Genomic DNA, 10,802 nt, shown 5'->3' on the forward strand with positions numbered 1-10,802 from the left:
CAGGGCTACACAAGGAAAGCTTGCCTCAAATGAACAAACAAAACTGACAAAAAAAAAAAAAAAAAAAAAAAGAGCCAGGCAGTGGTGGTGGCGCACGTCTTTAATCCCAGCACTCAGGAGGCAGAGGCAGGCGGATCTCTGAGTTCGAGGCCAGCCTGGTCTACAGAGGAAGTTCCAAAACAGCCAGGGCTGCACAGAGAAGCCCTGTCTCAAAAAAACAACAAAGCAAAGAGCAAAAAAACAAAAAAGGAAATGTGGTGACTCTTAGTTGTGAGTGTTGGTATATGTACTGTGTGTAGGTACATAAGGACATGGATAAGGACATGGGCACATGAACTAGCGAAGGCCAGAGCACCTCGAGTGTCAGTTTTCAGGTGCCATCCATCTTTTTTTTTTTTTTTTAGGCACGGTCTCTCCCTGGTCTCTCCCCCACCAGGTTGACTAGTTTCTCTGGCCAGCAAACACCAGGGATGTATCTTTCATCTCCTCCCTAGCATTGGGGTTAGAAGCACATGTTATATCCAGCTCTGTGCATGGGTCCTGGGGTTCTAATCTGGGCCCCCATGCTTGCTTTACTGAGTGATACTCCTCCACAGACCCTCACCCTTAGCTTTTAACTTTTCTGTTTGAACACCAAGCAGCGACTGGGAACTCTGGCCTGACTGTCCTGCTGGCACCCAGCCCAAGGACTCCTCTCTGCCTGTCTCCTTGCCGTATCCTCAGACCTCCCTGACTGCTCTGCAGAGAGCCCTTGGGAGCTAGAGAGTTGGCAAAATGTTTATTTATTCAGGCTCCCCAAAACTACCGTGCCTGAATTCATTTCCTAGGGCTGTTGGAACAAAGCAGCAGCTGGTGCTGTGATACAACAGAAAGAAAGAAAAAAAGAAAAAGAAACAACAAAAAATGTGTCATTGCCCATTTCTGGAGGCTGGAAGTCGGCAATGAGGTGTTGACAGGCTAAGCTCTCTCTCTCTCTCTCTCTCTCTCTCTCTCTCTCTCTCTCTCTCTCTCTCTCACACACACACACACACACACACACAGCTCTAGAAGAGAATCCTCCCTTGCCCCTCAGCCTCTGCTGTCTGTGGCCATCCTTGGCATTCCCTAGCTTGTGGGTACGTCTCTCCAGCACAGTGATTCTCAACTTTGGGTTGGTTGTAACCGCTTTGGGAAGGGGGTTGTTGAATGACCCTGTCACAGGGGTCGCCTAAGACCATTGGAAATATTAGATATTTACTTTGCAAGTCAGAACAATACCAAAACTACAGTTATGGAGTAGCAGTGAAAATACTTTTACATCTGGGTTCAGCACAGATTGAGGAACTGCATTAAAGGGTCGCAGCATTAGGGAGGTTGTGCTCCAGCGCGCTGCCATCTTCTGGGAGTGTTCGCATCACTCTCTCTGGATGTGCCTGGCTCTGCCTCCAAGTCTCCTTCAGATGAGGACATGCCTTACAGTGCGACTTACCATAATGAGTTCCATTTAACTTCCTCAACTCTGCCAAGGGCCAAGCGAGAGCACAGTACTGAATGTTAGACCTTTAACATACTTTTGTGTGTACATACATGTTTATGCTCAAATGGGGGGGGGCTTGCATGTGGATGACAGAGGTCAAGACCTGGTACCCTCCTCGGTCACTTTCTATCTTACTTTTTGAGATAAGAACTCTCATTAAATTTAACATTAACCAACAAGGCTAGGCTAGCTGGCCAGAAAGCCCCCCAGGGATCCTCCTAGCTCTGATTTGCCATCATTAGGGTTTATAGACACACTCCCCGGTGCCCGGCTTTTTATATGGGTGGTAAGGAGCAAACCTGTGCAGCGAAGACTTTTCAAACAGAGCCATGTCCCCCACTTAAGACATTAACATACCTTGGGGGTAGGAGACACAGTCCAACCCATCATGACCTTAAATACCCCATGTCACTGTCTGGGATACACAGGTACATGGTGTCCCCCAAATGTCAAAATTGTAAGGGAGAAAGTGCTCAGTGACTAGCAAAACAGACTGTCTTCCTCACTTATTTTATTTTATTTAGGTTTTTTTTTGGGGGGGTTGGGTTTTTTTATATTTGTTTGTTTGGGTTTTTGGTTTGTTTATTTGGTTGGTTGGTTGGTTGGTTTTTCAAGACAGGGTTTCTCTGTAGCCTTAGCTATCCTGGACTCACTTTGTAGACCAGGCTGGCCTCGAACTCACAGAGATCCACCTGCCTCTGTCTCCAGAGTGCTGGGATTAAAGGCGTGTGCCACCACCACCTGGCTTCCTCGCTTATTTTTTATATTTGCTTCCGTGTGTGTGTGTGTGTGTGTGTGTGTGTGTGTGTGTGTGTGTGTGTGTGTGTATGTGTGTGTGTGTGTACGCACGCACGCGCCCGCCCCAGCGCATATGGAGGTCAGGACAATTTGCAGGAGCCAATTCTCTCCTCCTACCATGTGGACCCCAGGGGAGCAAACTCAGGTGGTCAGGCTTGACAGAATGTATCTTTTATGTGCTGAACCATCTCGCCAGCTCTGCATGTTCACAGTGACTCACTCCTAGGGGAGAGGGAAACAGAAGCAGATAAACACCACTGAGCATCTCGGAGAACGCTTAGGAGCCCTGCAGGAAAAGCATTTTAGTAGGCCCATTAAAATTCAGATTCAGTGGTCCTCTAAGGTTATGTAGCTAGTAAGCTGAAGCAGGACTTTCACCCTGGATGGTCTGATTTAATGCCAGTGGCATGTGCCCCAGGAAGTAGGCATGAATGTAGTACGCCATTATGTTTCGGGTGATTTTTTTTCCCCTCCTGTCCCTTAGCTCCCATAATAATGACTCATGAGACTCATTATACAAATACCTAGGCCATATAGCTAGGCTCGTCTCTTACTAGCTCATAACTTAATATAACCCATTGTATTAACCTACATTCTGCCGCGTGGCTGGTTACCTGAGCTCAGGCACCATGCATCCATCTTTGTCACATCTTGCCAGCTGAACGCATCCCTTCCCCGCCTACCCCCCAACCCCCAACCCCCAACCCCCAGCACCTGGCTCTATCCCAGAATCTTTTTTGCCTACAGAATGTCCCACTCCTATTTCCTGCCTAAGCTATAGGCCATAGGTTTTTTTTAACTGACAGGTGTTGCATCCGTACAATACATAAGGAATTTCTTCTACAGTTCCCCTTTTTGGTCCAATAAAAGGCTCTTTCTTAGTGCACGCCTTTAATCCCAGCACTTGGGAGGCAGAGGCAGGCAGATCTCTGTGAGTTCGAGGCCAGCCTGGTCTACAAAGCAAGTCCAGGACAGCCAGGGCTACAAAGAGAAACCCTGTCTCAAAAAAAGAAAAAAACAAAAAACAAAAAACAAAAAAGGAGGGGCTCTTTCTTATATAAAAACTATATACAATAATAATAATTATTATGAGACTATTATAAAGGCTATTAGGTAAGATTTTAAAAGAATGCATTTTAGCTGGTGGCTTGAGAGGGTAGAGGTGATGTGGTAGGAAGGCATGGCACAGTCAACAGCAGTGTGGAGAGTACTCCTCACATCTCCTTGGACCAGAAAGTAGAGAGTAGAAATCAACCTTCGTCTGGCTTTCCTCTCTCCTCATACTCAGTGCAGGGCCCCAGCCCCTGAGACACACTTAGGATGGATCTTCTCCCTCTGCTAACCCTGACCTCTCCGGAAATGCCCTCACAAGTGGGCCCAGAGGCGTGTCCCCTAAGTGACTCCAAATCCAGGCAACTTGATAACAAAGATGAGCCAGCCCAGGATGCAAAGCTAGAACAGGCAGTGCCAGCACCGGGCTGAGGACAAACAGCAGGAGACCAGAACTGCAGCTGGGGCGCATGATCAGACACATGCGAGCTGGCAGAAAAGAAGTAAGCCCAAAGTCAGTACAGCAGATCCTTCAAGGGCTCTGGTGCTGAAGCCTCTAGAAGCCAGAAATGGAAGAGCAGCCTGAGGACTTTTGGACGTCAGAGCTATTCACAATTTAAGGATGGAAACCAATAATAGCAAGGTCCACTGTTCACTGAGCACTTACTATATTTATCCCAGGCTCTGTGCCATGTGCTTCATTGCAGCAGACACTCCTGAAGTGCTTGCTCTAGTGCCACAATCGATTTACATGTAAATCCGACAGTGATGCGTAGGGACCTCAGACCCTTAGACTCCTTAACCCCGCTGCAGCCTTCAGTGCAGGATCAGCGGCTCCAGGTTACAAGGCAGGATAGAAGCCCAGAGAGATAAACTTGTTCAAGGTCACACAACTGGAAAGTGGTACTGATCCATGGCATCCGTTTCCCCCACCCCCTTCATATCAAGCCCACGGGATGGGAATCGCTATGCTCACCCCACAGCAGTGGAGGCTGGAGCCCAGAGTAGCCAAGTAGCATGCCCAAGATCACACAGCAGGAACGTGGCAGAGCCTAGCCTCAAACCAGGGTGTGCGCTAATGAAGCACTTCAAGACATGTAACTAAGCAGAACCAGAGCCAAAGAACTCTGAACCGTAGTTATCAGAGAGCCCTCTGTTTGCCTTAATCCACAGGCAGGCAGACACAGAGGGTCTGTCTCTGCCAGCACCAAGGAGGCCAAGTTCCAAGATGCTTGGGTCCTCTGGAAGAGCAGCCAGTGCTCCTAACCATCGAGCCATCCGTTGGGCCGAAATAGGAGAGTGTTACATCCTCAGCCTTCCCCTAGGCGAGATGCTCAGGGGCCAGCACACATGCTTTGAATCTCACTGTGTTTATTTTTTTTTCTGCTAGGCCACACCCAAATGTATAATAATAATAATAATAATAATAATAATAATAACAACAACAACAACAACAATAATAATAATAATAACAACAACAATAGAGTGTGGTGATTATGGAATTCACGCACTTTCCCTCACGTCAGACCTTCCAACAAATGTGACGAGAAAACAGATGTCACCACATCACATACAAAAAGCCCACCCAGCCAAAAACACTGGCTTCCTGCAGCGGCTGACAGCGCCAGCAGAGAGTGCAGCGGGAAAGCCAGCCGGCCAGGGCTCTCGACTGCCTTCTCCAGTGGGTTCGCAGTCTTAGGCAGGCAGCAGAAACAACTCGGGAATGTGTGAAGCCGCAAGAGTGCTGGGCCCCGTGCCAGAGACTCTGGCTCAGTCTCCGTGGGGGCCTAAGGACATTTCTAGGCAGTTCCCTGGTTTGGTTGATGCTTTGAAAAGCCCAGGCTCAAAGGAACTTGAATCAGTCCTGGCAGCCAAGCCAGTGCAGGACACCTTTTAACAAAGGCACCAGGCTCTAGCCTCTGAACCCCTCTCTGGCAGCAAGAGCAAACTAGCCTCAACCGGATGACTACGCTGCCTGTAGACAGTAAGAGCGTGCACACGTGCACCTATGAACGTGCACGAGCGCACGCACGCACACACACACACACACACACACACACTCATCACTCATTAATCCATCTTTTAGGGCAACCCTCACTGGCTTCATAACCTTGGCAAAGTGGTTCACTTTCCGAGACCTTCACGTTGGCTTTCTGTAAAATGGGCTGATTACGAGTACTTCCTTCTAGGATTGGTTTAAGGAGCCTCTCAGCATGTTAAAGCCTCCTGCCCAGAGCCTGGCACATGCATTAGCAAACGCAGCCCATGTCATAGCCATTACTGTTAAGCACCCTGGGCCATGGCACATAGAGTCAGAAGAGGAAAACTCCAGAGCCATGTCAGAGGGACAACAGCTGGGGTCATGGGAGAAGCAGTCCCATGGGGAGGTGGTGTGTGAGGTGCAGAGGTGTAAACCAGTGTCTAACTCTCCTCTCCCCTCCGCCCCCCCCCCTTATAGTGAACCTACAACAAACCAAAATACCATTCCACCAAAGTCCGACTTGGAGAACCAATGAGTTTATGGGCTTGCTTACTGAACATGGCTGGGGTTACTTCCAGAAGTGTTAGTGACCCACAAAACAGCTGCATCCACCATAGTCATGACTTCTCCATGGCGCATCACTGGAGTACATACACACACACACATACACACACACACCACACACACCACCTTTGGTCAGCCTTCCACACACTATACACGGTCACAACTAGGGAAGACTCACACTGGCCATCCTAACTGCTCTGATGACAAAACACCCACGGGGCAGAGGCTCAGCAAGTGAGTCAGCACAGCACAAGGGGGCGCTGAGGAGCAAAAAACAAAAAAAAACAACTCCGTGGTCTTTCACCGAGAGCAGAGGAACAGCACAGTTTGATGTGCTAAGCCAGAATATAGCAAGCCAGGCCCAACTGGGGTCTCCTCCTGAATTGCTAGGTACTCACCGGAGGAAGAAAAGGTAGGCCCAGTCAGCCATGACTGCACCTCAAGGTTCTGAATTTCCCTCCCTCGTTGCTGACTGGCCCACACAGGGGAGGGGAGAGGCGCCGGGGAGTGGGGGAGGGTGGGGGGTGGGGAGGAGGGGGGTGGTGCCCTCATCTATAGGCCTCCAGTTAACCGATTATTGACTGGGAGTCTAGGGAGAGACTCAGGACTGGACAGCGCTCCTCTGTCAAAGGCACTTCTGTCTTAAGCTTGCAACTGTACTATTGCCCCTGAGAGATCCTTTGGACCAGCGTGGGTCACAGGAGCTGCATGAGAGTCCTCAGTCTCATGGACCTCGCTCTGCCATTTATCTGGGCCTTGATTTTCCTCATGGTAGAGTGGAGATAGTAAGACTATATACCTTGTGGGGCTGATGTGGTGAGGAAAGAGGTGACCACCTGATATGGCTGGACTCCTGGAGCTCCCTCTCCAGCTCAGCTTTAGGACCCAGTACCTGCTGTGACGGTGGTAAGACCTTCGGGAAGTGACTCCCTCATAAATGGATGAGCACCTTTAGGAAAGAGGCTTTCACCTTTTTTGCCACACAAGATGGTGCCATCGTTTTTCCTTTTTTAAAAAAGAAAATGTGTAAGTGAAAAAAAGAGAAAAGGAAAAAAAAATGTGTGTGTGGATTAAACTTCAGAGTCCAGTGCACATTAGGCAAATAGGCTACCTCTGGGCTATTTTCTAGGTCTTTCTATTTTTACCATAGGTTGCCTGGCCAGTTAGCAGTACAGTGTGGCACACAATAGGATTGCTCGTTACTATAAATGGTTTTTAGAGTATATTAAATCTCTTTCCCATTTCATTGTCAATATAAAGAGATTTATTTTTATATCTTTTCTCCACTCTGCTATCAGATACATTGAATACGTTTTTTTCTGAACTAGCGATTTTGTTTAATTTCCAAGCACAGTGTCAACCTGGGAAATTAAACAAAATTCTAATAAAAATAAGAAAAGACCTATCTTTGATTCAGGAGGAACTGAACAATGCTCTCTTCTGGGACTCTAGGCAAGAATTTCTTCCTATTTCCTGTGTTCTGAGACCTCTAATACTTATGCAAATTTCATCTCTTCTGTTCCCCTTTCATTGGCAAATAAGGAATTATAGCTTCCTTTTTCAATGTATCCTTTGTTGCAAAGAAAGCGTTTTTTTAGCCAGGTGTGGTGGCACAGGCCGGTAATCCCACCACTCAGGAGGGGAAGGTAATAGAACCAGAAGCTGGGGCTGAAGAGATGGCTCAACAGTTAGGCACCCTGGCTGCTCTTCTGAGGACCCTGGTTCAATTCCCAGCATCTACCTGGTGGCTCGCAGCTGAAACTTCAGCCCTGAGGAATCCAACACCTTCTTGTAGCCCCTGAGGATACCAGGCACGCACACGGCACACAAATGTACATTCAGACAAAACACCTATAAGACCCAGAGGCAAGGTCCTACTTCTCGGAGCCCAATGAGACATGAGAGTCCAGTCCAATGCAAACAGCAGGGGATGCTTTATTGATCCGCCGCAACGGGATCTACCAAGCTCTATTGAATGGGAGACCCAGAATAAGCAAAGCTTGGGTCTTTTATGCCCGTACAGAAGCAGAATTGGCGGTTAAGTAGAGTTGTTGGACCATGATTGTTCTTAAGAATGCCCTTTAAAATGATTAAGGGCAAGTTATCTTATCCCTGAGGGGGCAAGAGCTCAGCTTGGGACATCATATGCTGTCAGATGTTCGGGGACAGGTTTGAGGGTGTGGTTTTTCTAGGAAAGTATAAAGCAGCCCTAAGGCCATCTTGGAAAGTACCAAGTGGCCAGGGTTGAAAAACAACTTTTCTATCTCTTCACACCCATACATGTAAAAATTAAGTTAATACCACTAATAGTTCAAAGCTCAGGGTCATCTTAAGCGACATAGAGTTTGGGCCGCAAGAGACCCTGTCAAGGAGGAGGAGGCAAAGGAGGAAAAGGAAATATTGCTTAGCCTTAATAATAACAAATACCCATTCGTTACTATTAAATCAGAAATAATTCAGAATGCGCAGCTGTTAACAGCAGCCGGAAATCTAACCTTTCTGGTGATACAGCCTAAAACTACCTCCCTCCCAAAGCCTCAGCCTCAGGGGGGCCTTGAGGAGGCCTTCCTGTCTCACATCCCCTCTCGTGGTCCTTTGAATAGGTATGGCCCCCGTAGTCTCATGGTTTTGAAGGCTTGGCCATAGGGAGTGGCTATTAGTGGGTGTGGCCTTGTGAGAGAAAGCCTGCCATTGTGGAAGCCGGCTTTGATGTCATATATGCTCAAGTTGCCCCCAGTGTGACAAACACAGTCTCCTTCTGCTGCCTTTGGATCAAGATGCAGAATCTCGGCCCCTCCAGCACCATGTCTGCCTGCACGCTGCCATGTTCCCCACCATGATGGTAATGAACTGAGATTCTGAAACTATCAGCCAGCCCCGGTGAAATGTTTCCCCTTGTAAGAGTTGCCATAGCGGGGCCGTGGTGGTGCACGCCTTTAATGCCAGCACTTGAGAGGCAGAGGCAGGAGGATCTCTGTGAGTTCGAGGTCAGCCTGTTATGCAGAGAAACCCTGTCTCGAAAAGCCAAACCAAACCAAAGCAAGAGTTGCCATGATCTCCTTGTCTCTTCACAGCAATGAAATCCTGACTACAACACCTCTATTTCCCAACTTGATATCCTGAGTCAAAAATCACCTCTTATTTTCCCCTTCTTTCTTGGGATCTTCAGAGACCAACACTCAGGCTAAACTTGAAAAACACATGACTTTTCACAGTGAGGTTGGCTGTGGGGTCTTGTTTCAGAGCCTTGGCTGGCCTCAAGTTGACTATACTCTTCCTGCCTCAGCCTCCCGAGCGGCAGGTAGAGGCCCATTTCACCGTACCCAACGAGCAGCCCTGTTGGTAGTGCTGGGAGTGGGAGAAGCAACAGCATCTCTAGCTTCTGCTACATCAAAAACAAACATCACCAAAAGCCATGAAGAACATGGTCTCAAAGCTGAGATCAAAATTTGGGATCTCTAGGGTGTGGTTGTTTGAATGAAAATAGCTCCCATAGGCCCATAGAGAATGGCACTATTAGGAGGCGTGGCCTTGTTGGAGTAGGCGGGGCTTTGTTGGAGGAAGGGTGTCACTGGGGGGGGGGGATCTCAGATGCTCAAGCCAAGGCCAGTCTGTCTCTCTCTCTTCCTGCTGCCTGTTGATCCAGATGGAGGGGATGGATACTGCTCCAGCATCATGTCTGCCTGCATGCTGCCATGTTTCCCACCATGACACTTTGAACTGTAAGCCAGCCCCAATTAAATGCCTTCCTTTATAAGAGTTGCCATGGGGCTTGGAGAGATGGCTCAGTGGTTAAGGGCACTGCCTGCTCTTCCAGAGGTCCTGAGTTCAATTCCCAGCAACCACATGGTGGCTCACAAACATCTATAATATGGCCTGATGCCCTCTTCTGCAGGTAAAGCACTAATACACAATAAATAAAATAAATAAATCTTTAAAAAAGAAAAAAAGAGTTGCCATGATTATGGTGTCTCTTCACAGCAATAGAAACCCTAAGACACCAGGGGCTGATGGCTGTAAAGAAATGACACCTGACTTGAAATAGTCCCCACTTGATGCTCTGGGCACAGAGGATAAGGGATTCTATGTGACACTATCTTCTAGGTAGCCGCTGTTGGCTCAATTTTCTTAACAGATATATTTCATTACGAACTTATTAACCGAGAGTACCTCACTTATAATCCAACTAACCCAAACAATAAGAAATGAAGATTAAAGAATACAATAATGAAACTGTAAGGATATCAGTTCCCAGGAACAATTCTCCTGGCGTAATCATCAGGATTTCTTCTGCTGTAACCTGGAGCAACCAGAACCTGGAACCTAAGCCAGAGCCCAGAGGCCCTGAGCCCCGAAGCCTTCCCTCAAGCAGTTCTCTCTAAGACTGTCTCAAAATGGAGCAATGAACAGCCAAAACTATCCTAAGTCTCCAAATGCCCTGCCTCTTGTTTTTGGCTCACATTTATACCTCCTCTCAGAGTTTGTTCAAGGATGTTTTTTAGCTGGTTAATAAGCAATCTCCCCCACATGGTGGTTTGACTTCTAAGGGGATAAACATCACCTGCTCTCTCACAAGTCTTTTTCTCATCCCCCACTTGTGATCTAAACAAAAAAAAAAAAAAAAAAAAAACCATGTTTATCTCTCCTTCAAGCTGCCATTATAAGAATGATCAAAGGTACCGTCTCTGAAGCAAGAGCAGCCTCCGCCAGACTTCAAATCTATTGCTACCTAGACCTTGAACATCCGAAGCCCTGAAACTGTTAACAATGGATTTCTGTTGCTTATAAGTCATCTAGCCTGAGGTTTTCATTACACAGAATCAACCCAAACTTAAGAAGATGTTATGTGAAATGATCAAAATGGTAGGATAGCTTTACACCCAGAATTACCTT

This window comes from Acomys minous, assembly GCF_964271855.1.
Source record: "Acomys minous genome assembly, chromosome: 6".
NCBI lineage: Eukaryota > Metazoa > Chordata > Mammalia > Rodentia > Muridae > Acomys > Acomys minous.